The following is a 20,751-nucleotide window of genomic DNA, read 5'->3' on the forward strand; positions in this document are numbered from 1 at the left end:
AACACACCTCTTGCATCACTGAATAAATCTTCCAAAGAAAAACTAAAGAAGCTACTTTAAGATTTCATCTCCCTCCAAACAGAATGGCAATTATTAAGAATACAAACAACACTAAGTATTGGCAAGGATGTGGGGGAAAATGTACACTCAAACATTGCTGGTGGGACTGCAAATTGCTGCAACCATTATGGAAAGCAGTATAGAGATTTCTCAGAAAACTTGAAATGGACCCACCATTTGACCCAGTTATCCCACTCCTTGGTTTATATCCAAAGGACTTAAAATCAGCATACTGCAGTGACACACCACATCAATGTTTATAGCAGCTCAACTCATAATAACTAAACTATGGAACCAATCTAGGTGCCCTTCAACAGAAATATATACATATGTGTGTGTGGGGGGTGTGTGTGTGTGCATGTGTGTGTGTGTGTGTGTGTGTATTCTGTCACATGGATATATGATGTAATATTACTCAGTTTTAAAGAAGAATGAAATTATGGCATTTGTTGGTAAATGAATAGAGCTGGAGAATATCATGCTAAGGGAAATAAACCAAACTCTAAAAACCAAAAGCCAAATTTTTTCTCTGATATGTGGATGCTAATTTACAATGGCGGGGAGGCACTAGGGAAGAATAGTGTTACTTTAGATTTAGGTAGAGGGGAGTGAATTAAGGGGAAGGCATATGAGGGCAGGAAGGATAGTAGAGTGCAACAGACATTATTACCTCATATACATATATGACTGCATGACTGATGTGGTCCTAAACATGTACAATCAGAAAAATGAGAAATTATATGCCATTTATATATGATTTATCAAAATGCATTAATGCACTGTACTGTCATGTATAACTAATTAGAACAAATTTAAAAATTAATTTAAGGGCTGGGCATGTGGCTCAGGGGTACAGCGCTTGCCCAGCATGTCTCAGGCACTGGGTTTGATTATCAGTACCACATATAAATAAATGAAAAAAAAATATCTATCCACGCCTAAAAAAATATTTTTTTTTATTGTAAACAAATGGGATACATGTTGTTTCTCTGCTTGTACATGGCATAAAGGCATACCATTTGTGTAATCATAAATTTACATAGAGTAATGTTGTTTGATTCATTCTGTTATTTTTTCCCTTCCCCCCACCCCTCCCACCCCTCTTTTCCCTCTATACAGTACTTCCTTCCTCCATACTTGCCCCCCTCCCTAACCCTAACTCTAACCCTAACACTAACCCTTCTCTCCCCCCCATTATATGTCATCCTCCACTTATTAGTGATATCATTCGTCCTTTGGCTTTTTGAGATTGGCTTATCTCAGCATGATATTCTCCAATTTCATCCATTTGCCTGCAAATGCCATAATTTTATCATTCTTTATGGCTGAGTAATATTCCATTGTATATATATACCACAGTTTCTTTATCCACTCATCAATTGAAGGGCATCTAGGTTGGTTCCACAGTCTGGCTATTGTGAATTGAGCAGCTATGAACATTGATGTGGCTGTATCTCTGTAGTATGCTGATTTTAAGTCCTTTGGGTATAGGCAAAGGAGTGGGATAGCTGGGTCAAATGGAGGGTCCATTCCAAGTTTTCTAAGGAATCTCCACACTGCTTTCCAGAGTGGTTGCACTAATTTGCAGCTCCACCAGCAATGTATGAGTGTACCTTTCTCCCCACATCCTCGCCAACACCTGTTGTTGCTCGTATTCTTGATAATCGCCATTTTAATTGGGGTGAGATGGAATCTTAGGGTGGTTTTGAAACATCGTTCTTGAGACTCTGGCCAGAGCAATTAGACAAACCAAAGAAATTAAAGGGATACGAATTGAAAAAGAAGAACTCAAACTATCCCTGTTCGCTGATGACATGATTATATATTTAGAGGAACCTGGAAATTCCACCAGAAAACTCTTAGAACTCATAAGTGAATTCAGTAAAGTAGCAGGTTACAAGATCAATGCTCATAAATCCAATGCATTTTTATACATAAGTGATGAATCTTCAGAAAGAGAAATTAGGAAAACTACCCCATTCACAATAGCCTCGAAAAAAATAAAATACTTGGGAATCAATCTCACAAAAGAGGTGAAAGACCTCTACAATGAGAACTATACAACACTAAAGAAAGAAATTAAAGAACACCTTAGAAGATGGAAAGATCTTCCATGTTCTTGGATAGGAAGAATTAATATTGTCAAAATGGCCATACTACCTAAAGTGCTATACAAATTCAATGCAATTCCAATTAAAATCCCAATGACGTACCTTACAGAAATAGAGCAAGCAATTATGAAATTCATCTGGAAGAATAAGAAACCCAGAATAGCTAAAGCAATCCTTAGCAGGAAGAGTGAAACAGGGGGTATTGCAATACCAGATCTTCAACTCTACTACAAAGCAATAGTAACAAAAACGGCATGGTATTGGTACCAAAATAGAAAGGTAGATCAATGGTACAGAATAGAGGACACGGACACAAACCCAAATAAATACAATTTTCTCATACTAGACAAAGGTGCCAAAAATATGCAATGGAGAAAAGATAGCCTCTTCAACAAATGGTGCTGGGAGAATTGGAAATCCATATGCAACAGAATGAAACTAAACCCATATCTCTCACCATGTACGAAACTAAACTCAAAATGGATTAAGCACCTCGGAATCAGACCAGAGACCCTGCATCTTATAGAAGAAAAAGTAGGTCCAAATCTTCACCTTGTTGGTCTAGGATCAGACTTCCTTAACAGGACTCCCATAGCACAAGAAATAAAAGCTAGAATCAACCACTGGGATAGATTCAAACTAAAAAGCTTTCTCTCAGCAAAGGAAACTATCAGCAATGCGAAGAAAGAGCCTACAGAGTGGGAGAAAATCTTTGCCAATCATACTTCAGATAGAGCACTAATCTCCAGAATCTATAAAGAACTCAAAAAACTCTACTCCAAGAATTCAAATAATCCAGTCGACAAATGGGCTAAGGAAATGAATAGACACTTCACAGAAGAAGATCTACAAGCAATCAACAAACATATGGAAAAATGTTCAACATCTCTAGTAATAAGAGAAATGCAAATAAAAAAATATTTTTAAAAAATTAATTTAAAAAGAAGCTATAGAACTAAAAATACAATTAAGAATTTAGACTTAACAGACATATATAGAATATTTCATCCATCAAGGACTGAATACACAGTCTTCTCTGCAACACATAGATCATTTTCTACAATAGACCATATTTTAGGCCACAAAGCACTCTTACAAATAAAAAAATAGAGATAATACCTTGTATTCCATCAGATCATAATGGAATGAAACTAGAAATCAATGATAAAATAAAAAATAGAAGCTACTCTAACACCTGAATACTAAATAATACACTATTGAATGATGAATGAATGGTAGAAAAGATTAGGGGTGTAATAAAAAGATATGTACGGGTAAATGAGAATAATACAATATATCAAAGTCTCTGGAGCACTATGTAGGTGGTTCTAAGAGGAAAGTCCAACTCGTATTCAAAGAATAGAAACTCATCAAATGTTCATAGCTGCTCAATTCACAATAGCCAGACTGTGGAACCAACCTAGATGCCCTTCAATTGATGAGTGGATAAAGAAACTGTGGTATATATATACAATGGAATACTACTCAGCCATAAAGAATGATAAAATTATGGCATTTGCAGGCAAATGGATGAAATTGGAGAATATCATGCTAAGTGAGATAAGCCAATCTCAAAAAGCCAAAGGACGAATGATATCGCTAATCAGTGGAGGATGACACATAATGGGGGGGAGGGAAGGGTTAGTGTTAGGGTTAGAGTTAGGGTTAGGGAGGGGGGCAAGTATGGAGGAAGGAAGTACTGTATAGAGGGTAAAGAGGGGTGGGAGGGGTGGGGGGAAGGGAAAAAATAACAGAATGAATCAAACAACATTACTCTATGTAAATTTATGATTACACAAATGGTATGCCTTTACGCCATGTATAAAAAAAAAGAAAAAAAAATAAAAAAAAAAAGAAAGAAACTCATCAAATAAATAATCTAACATTGTACCGCAAGGCCCTAGAAAAAGAATATAACACACCAAAAACAATAGAACACAGAAAATAATTAAAATCAAAACTGAAATCAATGAAATTGAAACACCACAAAAAAATTCAATGAAACAAAAAGTTGTTTTATGAAAAAATTAAATAAAATTGATAAACCCTTAGCCACACTAACCAAAAGAAATACAGAAAATACTCAAATTAAGAAATCTGTGATGAAAAAGTAATGCGATCAAGGACATTATTGAAATATAGAAGAAAATCAGAGGAACTATTTTGAGAAAATTCATACTCTAATGAATTTGAAAATCTTGAGTCCATTTACAAATTTCTAGAGTTAAGTGATCCACCCAAATTGAATCAGGAGGATATAGAAAATTTAAGCAGATCAATTTCATTTCATGGAGACACCATCCAAAGCCTACCAACAAATGACTGGATAGGTTCTCAGCCAAGTTCTACCACACCTTCAAAGTGAACTAATACCATCCTCTTCAAATTATTCTATAAAATAGATAAGGAAATCCTACCAAGCTCATTCTATGAAGTTAGTATCACCCTGATTCCAAAACCAAAGACACGTCAAGGAAAGAAAACCTCAGACCAAAATACCTGATGAACAGAGGTACAAAAATTATTAATAAAATATTGGAAAATTACATATGAAAGCACATTTAAAAGATAATGTACAATGATCAAGTGGGTTTTATTCCAGGGATGCAAAGTTGGTTCAACATACAGAAATCAATAAATGTAATTCATCACATAAATAGACTTTAAGAATCATGGGATTATCTCAATATATGCTAAAAAAGCATTTGATAAAATATAGGATCCATTCAGTTTAAATCACTGGAAAACCTATGGATAAAAGGAACAAACCTTAATGTTGACATGATCTTATGGTTCAGAAACCCAAAACATTTCACCAGAAAGCTTCTAGAACTCATAAATGAATTCAGCAAAGTGTCAGGAAATAAAATTAAATGCCCTGAAATCAATTGTGTAATTTTAAAAATGCAATTTAAAAATACACTGAGACCAGGCATGGTGGTACACATCTGCAATCCCAGCAGATCAGGAGGCTGAGGCAGGAGGATCTCAAGTTCAAATCCAGCCTCAGCAAAAAAATGAGACACTAAGCAACTCAGTGAAAACCTAATTCTAAGCAAAATACAAAATAGGACTAGGGATGTGGTTCAGTGGTTGAGTGCCCTTGAGTTCAATCCCCGTTACCAAAAAAAAAAGAAAAGAAAAAGAAAAAAACTACACTGAGATTTCATCTCATTCCATTCAAGATGTCAATTATAAAGAAAACAAGTAACAATAAATGTTGGTGAGGATGTGGGGGAAAGAGTATAATCAGACATTGCTGGTGGGAGTGCAAATTGGTGTAACCCATACCCAGGAAACCAGTATGGGGATTCCTCAAATAACAGGAATGGAATCACCATTTGGCCAAATTACACCAAACCTTAGTATAAATCCAAAGTAGTTAAAATCAGCATACTACAGCCACGTCAATGTTTATAGCAGCTCAATTCACAATAGTTAAGCTATGGAACCAACCTGGGTGCCCTTCTACAGATGAATGGATAAAGAAAATGTAGTTCCACACAGTCTAGAGCAATCTGAAGAGTTTATCCTTATACTTACATGATTTCTGAATTTTCCACAATTTGTAATTAGAAGTTTGATTTCTATAATTATAATGTAATAGAGAAACATATTCTTGGAACTACCTGGCAAATATGCTATTAATAAAGACTGAGGAAACCTTCAGAACAACGTGAAGCCTTTTGCAAGAGGTCTTTTCAAAGGACCTACTCCCAATCCTACTCCAGCTTCCCTATGGAAGGTCTGCTTTCCTTTTTGGTAACCTTGGAGCTCTGCATTGCCTTTTTTATTCCTCCGCTTTCCCCTTTGCTAAAATCTCACCTGATACGTTTTATTGAAGCAAAATCCTCCCAACCTGGATACACATAGTACATGGGTCCAACATACATTTGTTGGAATCGAATTATTCTCTAGAAGAATAACACTCTGAAGATGCTTTAGCAAGTCAGAAAGCTATGAACCTTGGGTACCTTTCCAAATCTTCATGTAAATGTGAGGAAAAGTAAGATTTCTTCCTATTTCTGTCACCTTCTGCTCTCTATGATATAAACCTTAAGAATCACACACACACACACACACACACACACAAAGATTTTGTAAAATAAAAGAATCTAAATTCATAATTAGAAAAATTCATTTTTAAAGGCAACATTATCTGGAAACATTACCCTGGCTGACAGTGTAAATAGCCTTTTCTGATATTTCCACATAGCAATTTAGCTTCCATGATTAGGAGCAAGGGTATGCATACTTATATGGAGAAGCTGTAAAAGGCTGTTCTTAGATGAAAGAACTAGCTTCTTATAGTCTAAATTCTTCATAAACTACATGCTGAAACCTTGAAATTTTCTATTTAAAATAACTTAGGTAGCATTCCTCCTCTTTTGGTCTTTGCTAGCAGAAGGAGAATAAGACAAAATGATATGCTCTCCTGCTGGCAGTTCAAAGCTAGACTAAGCATCAAGGTTGGTTCTTCTATGAATTATTTATGTGTTAAAAATATCCTAGTTATGTTAATGCCAAAATATAATGTTAGTCTAGAATACTGTAAAGTGTATTCTGTGGAGAGACTAAGAATAAAGCCCACTTTCATGCAGTAAATAATCCAATTAGTCCATATGCCAAAAAAAAGTAGATATTTCTAAGATACATGCTTTGTTTCATCAGAATAGCAGTAAAAATCACAAAAATTTAGAAGATAAATAATGTTATTTACATTGAAGTTAAAATGAAGTTTCAATAAATTACTCTTTGCAACATGTGATATTAGAACAACTGGTTATCCACATTCATAAAGAATTACACTAAACTCCTATGTCTCCCCATACACAAAATTTAACGCAAATTAATCAGACCAAAATGCAAAAGATAAAACTATAAAACTCTTATGAAATATAGAAATAAATATTCACAAACTTGGGTTAGGCAAATTTTGTTAGATAAGGCAAACATTCTAATGATAAAAAATTATAGATAGGATTTCATCAAGATTAAAAATTTGGAACTTCAAATAATATCAACTAGGTGGGATATTTTTAAAAAATAGACAATAACAAGTGTTGACAAGAATGTGGAGATATTTCAACACTTATAGTATCATGGCAGGGACTGTAATGGTGCCTCTCCTCCACCAATGAATCTTCTCCAGAGACCCTCACCACAATTTTTCTTGTTAACAAAATATCAGCAAAGATCTCTGAAAAAGAGCTTAATGTGGTTAGACATTCTATTTCTTGTTGCTCTGCTCTGTCTTGTAAAAACTAAATTTAACCACAGACTTGATGGATGTTACTCTAATTCTATGATATAACCTGTAAAATCCCTGACTATTCTAAGAAATGGAGAAAAAAAGCATTTTCTGAGAACTTAAAGGAAGAAAAAAAAAGTTACTTTCATGTAGATCCCTGCAAAAAAGTGTAAAACTCCAAGCCCCTCCTCCCACTGAATATAAAGTTCAAAGAATTTCCAGACTCAAGGCAGAATTTCAGGCAAGAGCCATACTCTGGGCTGCTCAGTTGCAGCCAATAAACCTGCTTCCTGAAAATTCCTTGGTTGTCCAGCCTCCTCTGTCCTATTTCAGGATGAGAACAAAATTATAAAGCTACTTTGAAAATTAACTGCACAGTTTCTTAAAACGTGTGGTACAAATCCAGAAATTCCACTCCTGGGTATCTACCCAAGAGAAATTAAAACATATGTATATATACAGTCATGTTTATGAATGTTCATAGCATCATTATCAATAACAGCACAAAATGGAATTATATCAGATAACCATCCGATAAATGGAAAACAAAATGCAATATATTATACAATAGAATAGTACTTAGCAATGAAATGAACTAAGTAGTGATGCATTGTATAACATAAATGATCCTCAAAGACATATTAAGTAATAGAAGACATTAATAAAGGATAACATGATTAAATTTATATAAAGCTCTAGCATAGATATATTTTGAGATGAAAGTTGGTTGGTGATTAAAATAAGGCCAGCGGAAGGAACAGAAATAAGAAGTGGCTGCCAGTGAACATAAGGTTTCTTTTGGGGATGATAAAAACATTCAAAATTAGAGTATGATGTTGGTTTCACTACTCTGAAAACGTACACTTAAGATAGGTGAATTTAATGGTATATAAATCTTAAGAATACTGCTTAAAGATAAAATATTCTATTGCTATTATGAATCATTATAAAATTCCTTTCCCTCCCTCTTTGTGTATTTGTTGCTTCCCCCTTGCCTTTTTTTTTTTTTTTTTTTTGTGCATTTTTGTTCCTACCAAATGTCTCAGTACAGTACAAGTTTCAATTTATGTTAATGAACTTTGGGCATTGATATTCTGAAAAAGGGAATTCCACAGGGCATTACCATCACAAATAAAACAAAGTATAAGAGATGATGCAAAAGTTTATGGTCTGAGAAGATTTACTTCTTTCCAAAAGAAATTCTTCTGTTCTATTCCTCTATGCTACCTATCCCACCAACATGCATACATTTCCTAATGATATCCAAGGAAAAATGCCCATTATTGGACATTCACTTAAAATATTTTATGAGCATTCTTTTTAAAACACAGAAAAGAATTTGAGGCTGTAAGAACCAAATGGATTTAGTTTCTTAGGAGAGCACACGAAATTGCTTTGTGCCCCCTCTCCTGAGGGCATGAAATTCTCTCAAACAGAAAGACAAGGAGTAACTGTAATGTAGAAATATGAATTCTTTTTACATGATTTTAAATCCAAACTAATGCCTCCTCCTTCCTCCCCAGGAAGCCTCTCATGCTACACTTCACCAGATGGAATATATTTATACTTCATAAAAAAAAAAAAAAAAGAAAGAAAGAAAGAAACGAAAGAAACCCCATAGGTTCTCTTTTTTCACAAAAAGTTTTGTTTGGGTTCATTAATGCTTTCCTTATTATTTCTACTTTCCTCTGGAAATTTTTGCTCGGAGCAATTTTAGATAAACACATAAAGTAAGATGGACACAGCTCATTTGCTTACATCATTTTTAAATGAAATTAAAACAGCTCTAATTTTGTATGGGTCACACATTTAGAAAATTCTTAAGATAAAATAGTATGGTTTATTAAATTAACATAGTTATTTAACTTACAGCTATGTCAGGGACAGAATATTGGTAAATTATAATTGCGCTCACATTCCTCCATGAAAAAGTTAATTCATAGAAATTCTAAGGAGAATACCTTTTCACAATCATTTTACTAATAAATATCTGCTTAAATAACAAACTGAGTTATTTACTTCAGATTGCATAGTCTTTTAATTTTTAAGTAGAGAATCATTAAAAATATTGCTGTGAAGCAGGTTCATCTTGTACTGATCATCAACTTATTACTTATACATAGGCAACAAGAAAAAATGGAAGACTAGGATTCATTGTGAGCTGGTCCCCAAGGCTCAGGAAAACTGCCCAGGCAGACAGAGTCTATCTGTGCAAGCCCCAGTTGCACTGCAGCTAAGGGACCATAAAAATCAGCCTGCCCTGGGTTTTACATCTCACTGGGCTGAAGCATTGAAGGACATCCTGTTTCTAGAGTAGAACTGGAACAGAGCGCAGGCTGTTTCAGTCACTCCCTCCCTAATTTCAGGATGTTGCATCCCCCCCACATTCTACACTTACTCTTGAGAAGTAGAAGCAAGGAAGAGGGTAGAACTGTGGAAGTCTAAGGTCACCTATAGAGCAGCTCTGTATTGCTGGAGATACAGAGCAATAAATGGAGAGACTGATGTCTTGATTCCTTTAATTATAATCTGAATACTGTCTTCACTTCATCGCTCAACAGAAGCTCTCCCTGAATCTTCCTTTTTGCATCCTTTGTATTAGTCACAATTACTGTGACAAAATACCTGATATAATCAACTTAAAAGGAGGAAACCTGTGTTTTGGTTCATGGTTTAAGAGGTTCCAGTCAATGGTTACTTCGCACCATTGCTTTGGGCCTGTGGCAGAGCCTGGAGGCAGTAAGTGGTGGAAGAAGACTGCTGCGGTGGCAGTCATGAAGAGGAGAGAGAAAGGGGTTTCAGTTCCAGTGCCCCTGTAAGAACAGCCCAGTGAGCTACTTGCTCATACTAGTCCCTACTGTTAACAGCCGTCCACTTGGTGCTTTAAATATAACCCTTGCTGCCCTGCCACTGCAGCTCATTTTTAAAATGGACATGTTTCTTCTCTTCCTCTCTCCCTGCTCCTCCCTCATCTCAGGGGAAACAGGATTACCATTCATCCCCATTGTAGGCAGAGCTTTCTGCCCTCAGTACACACCCACCATAGGAAGGAAATTATCCAGACTTTGGGGATGGTACCAGAAGATCTCAGAAATGACTCTCTCAAATGAACAGGTGAATTACAACTCCAGACAGCGAACATGTGGAATGTAGCCTTTGAGTCACCTCTTTAAAAGCTCCCTGTTCCTGCTAATGGGTAGAATCACAGCCTTTGGGATCAGAGTCCTATGTGTTTCTCCTTTGCTAACAAAGCAATAAAGCTTCTTTTTCCTTTTTCTCAAAACCATGCAGTTATTGGATTGGCATCAGGGACAAGGACTGAACCACAAAATGATATTATGTACTATTTAAGGGTCTTTCTGTACCTTGTTTATTTCACCTAACGAATGTCCTGCGGGTTCATCCCTGTTCTCACAAATGACAGGCTTTACTTCTTTATGACTAGATAGTATTCCATTGTGTCTATATACCATATTTTCTTTATCCATTCATTAGTTGATGGGCACTTAGGTTGATGACATGTATTGACTATTGAGAGTAATGCTGCAGTAAATGTGGGAGTACAGATATCTCTGTGACAACCTGGTTTCTTATCTCTTGGATACATATCCAGTAGTGGGATTACTGGATCAAGTGGTAATTCTATTCTTAATATTTTGAGGAACTTCCATATCACTTTCCATAACAGCTCTGCTAATTTACATTCTTACCAATAATGTACAAGAATCCTCCTTTCTCCAGCTTTTCACCAATACTTCTTTATGCTGTTATACTTTAGATGTGATGTGTCCCAAAAAGGATCATGTGTAAGACAGTGGAAGAAAGTTCAGGAGCTGAACGGTTGTGTTATGAGAGGTCTAACCCTATCAGTGCATTCACCCCCTAATAGGGATTAGCTGGGTAGTAACTGTAGGCAGGTAGGGTATGGCTGTAGGAGGTGGGTCACTAGGGCATGCCTTTGGGGTATAAGTTTTGTTTTGCTTTTGCAGAGAGGAGGGCTCTCTCTCTGCTTCCTGGTTCCATGTCCTAAACTGTTTTCTCTGCCATACTCTCCCACCAGGATGTTCTGCCTCACTTGAGGCCCAGAGCAATAGTCAGCCATCTATGCACTGAGAACTTTGAAACCATAAAACCCCAAATAAATTTTTCCTCATCTAAAATTGTTCTTGTCAGGTCTTTTGGTCACAGCAGTGAAAAAGTTGACTGAATGTTCAATTATGATAACTATTTTAATAGGTATAGATGATCTCTTATTGTCATTTTAATTGGCATTTCCTTTATTGATTAGTAGTACTGAGCATCTTTGATATTCACTGCACTTATTGTCCCTTTTTATGTCCTCTTTTGAAATATGTCTAGTCAGATCCTTTTCCCATTTTCTAATAGGGTTGTTTTCTTACTATTGAGTTAAAGGGGTTTCTGAATTTTAACCCCTTATTTGATATAAGGTTTCCAAATAGAGATTCTTTTGTCCATTATCTTTCTGTTATTACCATTTCTGTGTAGAAACTTTGTGGTTTTGTTGCCTGTGCTTTTGGGGTCCCATTCAAAAATTTATTGCCCAGACCAATGTCATGGAGTTTTCCCACATTTTCTTCTATTTATTTTATGGTTTGGCATCTTATGTTGGCATTTTTAATGCATTTTTGAGTAGATTTTTATATATGGCATGAGATAAGGGTCTAATTTCATTCTTCTGCACATGCATATCAGTTTTTCAACAATTATTGAAGATACTGCTCTTCCCATATTATGAATTCTTGGCATCTTTTTCAAAAATGAATTGATCATAAATGAGTGAATATATTTCTGGGCTTTCTATTCTGTTCCCTTGATCAGTTTGTTTTTTGCCAGTACTAAACTACTTTGATTACTGTATCTTTGTAGTGCATTTTGGAATCAGGCAGTTTAATGGCATTATGAGTTAAATTTTGTGTTGTCCAAAATCATATGTTGAAGTCCTTGAACCCAATATCTCAAAATATGACTTTATGTGGAGAGTTTCAACAATGTAATTATGATTAAATGAAGTCATTTTGGTGGATTCTTATCCAATATGACTGGCTTCCTTATAAGAAGAGAAGATTAGGATTCAAATATGCTCAAAGGGAAAATCACAGGAAGACCCAGGGAGAAAATGGTAATCTGAAGTTAAGAAGAGATTGAAAAGCTTCCTTAGCTTCAGAAGACACCAAAACTAGCTGATATCTTGATCCGTGAGCAAATAAACTTCTGTTGTTTAAGCCCATCTATGGACATTTTGTATAGCAGCCCTACAAAATAATAACATATCAAATCTTCGCTGTTTTCCCTATGAGCGGCACATTTTTTAAATCAGAAAAATGTAACAATCCTTAAACTTCAAAGCAAATTACATTTAATTCCATTTCTTATCAAATGCTTGTGAAATTTTGAATCGAGTCAATATCTCAGATTAAAAGGCCACAGAACTGGTCAATAGGCAAATCCTTTTTTATTTGGACTTTCCTTTCTTCCTCTCCACTGATAGACTGCTTTGATTTTAAATCTGACTTTACCATTTATTTGCTTTGAATCCATAGATAAATTTCTCAATCTCTTTGGCTTAAAGTTCTTAGCGGTAAAACACAGATAATTATGTCTGCCTCATACAGCCACTGTGAGAACAATATTAATGACATAGACTAACTATGGGAAATAACTGGAAGTTGCAGACAATATCTTCAGGAAGTAACTTCCCCAAGCTAATACTATATCAAGTAAAATTACAATTTCCTGGTCAATAGACATTTGAATTAGTTTCTTTTATGATTATTGAGTTTAAGTTACTTTCAATCTATAAAACAAATTACATAGTTATACATTTTAAATAATAGTGATGTTATTGCATTTTAATTAATAAGATACTCAATATAGTAATAAATGTGTGGTGATTTAATATGCAACAAATGCTGGAAAAGCATACCAACCCTGTCGATTACATTCATTTAAGATCGACATACTAGTCAGTAAATATTAATATGTGAAGATGAAATGGCAGAATTTAATTTAGATGAAAGATTTGGGTTCACCTGATTTGACTCATGCATTTTCTAAGACAGTCTCTGAATTCCAAATCCTTTTAGCAGCTGAATACAAACATCAGATTTTATTGGTAGAATATTTTGCTTAGTGCTAAAGCACACAAAGTGTACTTTTCCTGGAGGCATGATTTTTATTTTTTTATAAAGCTCTGGTGTGGAATGTTCTTTCAGTGATATAAAAATAAAAGCACAAATAGGAGGCACAAGGAAACAATAGCAATATTATTTTGCAAACTCTTTCCTGAGCTGTAACTAATCTGGTTAGTTTAGCTTAGAAGTATCATTTTAGCATATGCAATATTCGTCTAAGAAAATATTTAACTAGCTCAAATTCAAATGATAACATAGAAGGATGGCAAATAAATATGAAGAAGGGAAGATTTCCATCACCTGGATATGGCTTGATATTTAAATCCGTTTTGTGTAAAGCAGAAATGTCAAGTTATTTAAACCCATTATGTCGTTTTTAATTATGAGACAGAAATATGTACTTAGAAAATCTTGTTTGAATTATTTTTAAAAATATAATTACTGAAATAATATCCTATAAAATTATATGTAATCATTTCACCACTACTATTTAGTTCTAAGTCAACTTTGAAGACAGGAAGCCTTTTTTTTTTTTTTTTTTTTTTTACTTAAATAATCACTTTAATGCATAATCACATTTTGCATTTTCTTTTCCTAGTGGTTTGCTATGCTAAAACTTCCCATATCTTTTTTTTCTTTTTTGGCACTGGGGATTGAACCCAGGGGTGCTTTATTAATGAGGTATATCCTCAAACCTTTGTATTTGTTATTTTGGGATGGGTCCCACTAAGTTGCTGAGGATCTCACTAAATTGCTGAGGCTGGCCTCAAAATTATGACCCTTCTGCTGCAGCCGTCCCAGTTGCTTTAATTATAGGCATGTGCCACTGCACCTGGCTTGCTTTATTCATTTTGAAAAGTATCAGTATTAAATACTTAAAAAGTGGCAGAAAAATCCTTTCTGGACAGTGTGGTTTAACAAGACCTCATGCTGATTCTTTATATAGTGAACTATTATACATAATAATTTAAATACCGAACTATAATTACTTCAATGTATTTAGTTCAAATTGATAATACTTCATTATTTCACTTGCTTAAGACCAGTCTCATATTATCAACTAGATAACAGGAAAACTATAGACCTCAGTCTGATTGCAAGTTATCGAAAATCACAAGAAGACATAAATAAAAGGCAAAAGTTAACTTATTTTGTTAGAGCAAGGTCCACCCACAGAACAAACATGGCCACCTGTGACCATCTGCTCTTTGCAATCCCACAGGATGAATTTCAGTCAAGTCACACATGGTAGTAAGTAGCAGTTTATAAGAAGGGAAAGGAAAAAGCAAAAAGGAACATTGTTAAGGGAGAAAGGTAGAGAATGGGTCCTCTCAGAGAGAAGAAGGATGGTATACCCCACCCCCTGCCCAACTCCTGTCTTCCAGTTTTACTGGGAGTCTCAAAGAAGTTTCCAGAGAGTCCTGCTCAAGTCCAACTCTGGACTTTTGTCTGACAGCAGGATTGTACAAGACTTCCAAGTCCCCACTGCACATGGTATTACCCATAGGCATCCAAGCAAAACCCACACAGTTGAAATTTTACTATTATAACGAAATGCAAAAGGCAATTCTGGGTCACATTACCCTAGGCTGACATGTTCTAATTGAAACTTGTTCTTACAGATTTTATGGTTGGTGGGCTTTACTTCTAATTATGCTGTCTTCCTGAGTCCTGGAAACTTTTGGTCTACATAAAGGTCACAAGGGTCCTCCCTTGGGGGTAACTTGCTCTCTTCATATTGGCAGGGGTGTCTTTGGGCTTGCATTTCTCCTACAGGTAACAAGTTGCTTGCTGGAGAATGTAACATATCCTATTGACTTAAGACAGAGCAGGGCCAGAGAGGTCCTAACTAAATTGCTTTTTAAAAGAAATCACTGTCTATAAAATTATCCCTTTAACCTCAGGTTCACACTGCTCCTGTCTGTCTGCTACCTATCAATTTTATCACAAATTAATGCATCCCCATGAATTACTGTATGAGAATTATACATTTAGAATCCAGTTAGGACAGATGGTGCCATTTACCCCGAAAAGAAGCAGAGATGGCTTTTTGTCATTACTTTGAAATCAGGAAAAAGTTAACATGGGGCTGAAAACTGCTGCTTTTCTGGGAACATTGAAATTATACACTGAAAAGGACTGAACACAAATGGATAAATAAAATGAATCTATGATATTACCTAGAAATATTTAAAATTAGTATAAGATATATATAAATCTCCAGAGGTTTTGACTAATAATCAAGGAAATTTAGCTTCTCTCTGAAAATAATCAAGATAAAATGCAGATGATCTTTTCCAGAAACAGCTGTTTACTATATAAATCCTTTAATAAGTTTATTGTAAAACAAATCAGCCCAAGAGAAAATTATAGAATTTTTATATATATATTATATTATATTATATCATATATATTTTATATATATTATATATTTTATATATTTATATATATTATTTTATATTATAGAATATATTAAATTTTACCTATATCTAAGGTAATAATGACAATATAAAATGTAACCTAACATATAATGTCAGTTGTTAAATACAAATTAGTAAACTTGAAACCTCAAGTATTAGATTATCAATAATGACTCTAGTATCTTTACAGATATCTCAAACACAACTATTTTGTGACTTAAAAATAATCTGTTTTTTAAGTATATATGGATCACTAAAGACATATTTGATAATTTGATGACCTTTTTATAAAAGTAGTATCGTGACATCTTTAAAAAAAGTTCACTTGACATATTGTTTTAAGTGCACCCATATTACTACAGGTGATTGTTCATTGAATTTTCACTGTTGTTTAAGAATATCCCTCTGTATACATTCTGCTATCAAAATATTTTGAGTCATTTCTTGTTTAGTGCTAATACAGTTACTATGAACTGTGAATGTTTTCTGTATATATCTCCTGGTACACCTGTGGGAGAATGTAACTCTGTCATGGTCCCTGGAGTGACATTACTCGAGCATAAAGAAAACCATGCACAGCTTCTCAAGATAACTTTGAATTGTTTCCCAAAGCAACTATACCAATTATAAGCCAATATCAGTGTTAGAGTTTTCTTTGATTCACATTTTCAGAAAATCTTATAATTTTGCAATTCCAGATTATGTCAAATGCTATACTTCTATGACTTTAACACTTTCCTGATTACCAATCAAGTTGAAAATAATTTTTGTTTATTGAACATTTCTCTTTTCTGTTCTATAAAATGTTTATTATTCTGTTGGCTAATTTTCCTATCAACTTGTTCACTTTTAATCAATGCAGAGTTATTATCATGTGCCGAGTGCCTTCCATGGTCTGCAAATAAAACCAGGCTTAGCTGAGTCATCGGGCAGGGAAATCTGGCTCTCAGGAAACTGACAATCATGAGAAATTGTCCAGGTTGCCTGGAGTATGTGGTTTCACTGCAGATTGGTTCACCACCGGAATTTGCAGGCCCCAGCCAGTGCCAATGACCCACTACAGCAAAATGGCTTGCTTAGCTCCACCCACCCCATCCTGTTTCTCAATGAAGAAGCTTCTATTGGTCACCCTTTGATCTGCACTGCTATAAATAAAGGAAACTTGGGCTCCTCCCTTTGGTTAGAGCCAAACCCTTATGAATGGATCAACGCATCAGGCCCCTATTCTAAAAATAATTGTCTCCTGTCTTTCTTGATGATAAATTTCTTAGTGATTAGTTCACAGTCAGACCATGCCTCCAACAGGAACCCTTTTCCTCAACCAAGCAGGCCATGCAGAGATAATTATGTATTGTTAGTTGTAATTTAAATAATGATTCTCTGAGGGTTACATGTTATGTATGAAAAATATCTTCTATCCAGAGTGTGGGATGTCTTCATGTTCTTCATTGTGTCTTTATAAGTATAGTATTTTAACATAATGTAACAATTATCATTTTTAATGGTTGATATGTCAATGGCTGGCTTGAAAAATCATTCCTCATCTTGAATTAAAAATACTTTTAATATTAGCAAATTACTAATATTAGCAAAAAATTTTCTGTATTTCTCCTAAAATTATTGTTTTTCTTATGTCTCTTTATTTTATGTGGCCTAAGATTGAATCAATCCATAGTGACCACATCAAAATGTGTAATTATTTTGATATCTGTTTATAATACAAGGAAAACTTCACAAGAACACAAATAGCAGTCTACAGATTCATATACAGAGAGCTATTGTCTATAAACAGACACCATGCTTTTTTAAAAAAGTTTCTAGGCATGAGTTGCAAAACCCATTGGTAAATTTGGAGACCAAAAGAAAGTGTAAGTAACTATAAAACTCACAGTCTATAGATGCTGACCAAAATTAACAAAAAAAAAGTAATGCATAAGATTTAAATATAAGGCAGACTCAGAAAAACACTTGCTAATTTGATAACACTCTTCTATATGGCTCTTCAATAAAATAGACAATAGATATCACAGTTAAACTGAATATAATCTTTGGAAAATTATATATAAAAGCTCATGTTAATCAAAATGTCACAACATATAAATGAGAAAAAAGGGAACAAAATTTGCCAATCGAGAATTTAGAAAACGAACAGCAATGCAAACATAAGGAAACAATAAGTGTATTAATAAGATAAAATTGATTAACATTAAAATTGAATTGATAAATGAGTAACTTATATGGGAAGGGAAAAACTAGGCAAGTCAATATGTGATCTAACGAGAAATATAATTTCTAATATAAATTAGAAAATAAAAATATCCATGCTTTTACAATTACTCAACTTGTAAAACATTCCCCATTTTTTTTGTTTAATAGAACTTATTAATTTTTATTTAATTGTAGAAATCATAAAAATCAATTAGAATTCTAATAAAAAGTTGAGCAAATTTTAAAAATGTAAAAATTCCACACCTTTCATTTTTATTGACCTAGTAGTGGATAATCTTGGTCTCATGTTTACAGCATATTATATTTTCCTTGGGCTCACATTTAATGGCATATATGATGGATGTGCACCCATCAGATACACATCCTGAAGCAATGAGAGATCAAGCACACTTGCAGCATTTCCACAGGTAGATAATGGCATGGTTCTTCAACACACAATGGAGGCAACATCTGCTAGTCCCCGCACGCTTATTTTTTCTCTCAAGAAGTTTTAGAAGAATAATCACCTTATGCTCATCTGGCAAAATATTTGCATTTTGGCTTTACTTTCTGAAAGCTGTGTAAAACAAGGAGTTGAGCTTTCAAGACAGACACACAAACAGAGAACATGCCTTTATCAAGCCTTACATAAATTTCAAGGATACATACAAGGAAGAAGCACAGATACATCAGGGAGAGGTCTGGAATACTGACTGTAAAATACCATCTTTGATCTCTAAATGACATACACAGGTTACCCTATATATATGGAGGACTATTAAAATTATACCCTATATATATGGAGGACTATTAAAATTATGAAACACTCCATCCTATACTTAGATGCATAGTTTATGAATTATTTTCAGGGAAAATAAATAATAAGGTCAATAAAATAATTTGGATAGTAAAGTATAAAATGGAACTTTTATAACTAGCTGAGGTGTCCTTGAAGAATAATGGTACATACATGAATTTTAACCAAAATTCTCTGAGAAATACAGTAAAAGGTGAATTTTGAACAAAAGCTCATGTTTAACAGAATTTGCTGAGTTTTATATGCTGAAAATTGCCTTCAAGAACAGCTGAGAAGAGCTGTCCAGGTCCATAGCCACCACCTGTGGTCTCCAACTCTGCCCAGGCCCAGCCTGTGGTCTCCGCCCCAGGTCGAGTATGGTCTCCATGCATGCTTCGGTTCCGCATCTATCAATAGTGGGATTGCCTCTGCCTGCTGTTATGGATTAGTCCAGACCTGGATGCCGCCATCCTTAGTCCAGGGAGCTCCCTTCTTGGGACACTGCATTATGAAGTACCTCTCATGCATCAGGCTCTTGAAGACTAGGAGGTTTGAATAGTATAGTTTTACTGTAGATTTTTTTTTATTAATAGTATTATTACTATTATTCCTACTTGTCTATTTTTTTATTATTTTTCTTGCTGTTTCCTCTTATCTGTTTCCTTGAAGAATCTTTCTCTTTTCTTATGCAAACAACCAATTTCTTTTGATTCTGCTTTCACTATTCCTATGACCTAGTACCTATATAGACTCAATTCTTATCTCATTAAAGTTACATTCTATACCCCCCATCCTCTTTGTCCACCATTAGAAATTGTGGACCTTACTGAAAACCCACTGTTTATGCTGTAGACAATAATCAAACTCATCATCTCTGTTTATTAAGACAATACTGTGAATATCTTACTGGGAACTATTTGGGTTAAGGAAGCACATTGTTTGTATTGCATGCTGTTAATATTGATCTTGCACTTTAAGGTGAGGTATTGAAAACTCACAGGGACACTATCAACCTATGGAGGGAAATTGCAATACCTTGAATCAGCGCTAGAGGGGAAGATACAAGAACAACATGAAAAAACAAGGGAAGAATGCATCCCAAACAAACCTAGATGCTATATCAATAAAATCCAATGACAGCGTGGTAGAAGAAATGTCAGAAAAGTTCATAATGTACATAATTAAAATGATGCAAGAAGCAAAGGATGAATATAGAGTACATGCTGGCAATGAGTGATCATTCCAATAAATAGTTAAAGGAGCAAAGGCAGGAAGCAAAAGATCATTTCAATAAAGAGACAGAGATTTTGAAAAAAACAAAAAACAAAAAGAAATCATTGAAATGAAGGAAACAATAAGCCAAATTAAAAAGTCAATAGAATCATAACTAACAGACTAGATCATGTGGTAGACAGAACTTCAGAAACAAAGATAAAATATTTAATCTTCAAAACAAAGTTAACCAAACAGAAAAGATGGTAAGAAATCATGAATAGAAGATCCAAGAATTATGGTATATTGTGAAAAGACCAAATTTAAGAATAACTGGGAATGAGAAAGGCACAGAGATACAAACCAAAGTAATGAACAATCTATTCAATAAAATAATATCAGAAAATATCCCAAATCTGAAGAATGAGATGGAAAATCAAATACAAGAGGTTTAGAGGACACCAAATGTACAAAATTACAACAGATCCACACCAAGGCCCATTATAATGAAAATACCTAACATACAAAATAAAGATACAAT

This window comes from Sciurus vulgaris (genome assembly GCF_902686455.1).
Source record: "Sciurus vulgaris genome assembly, chromosome: 2".
In the NCBI taxonomy this organism is placed as follows: Eukaryota; Metazoa; Chordata; class Mammalia; order Rodentia; family Sciuridae; genus Sciurus; species Sciurus vulgaris.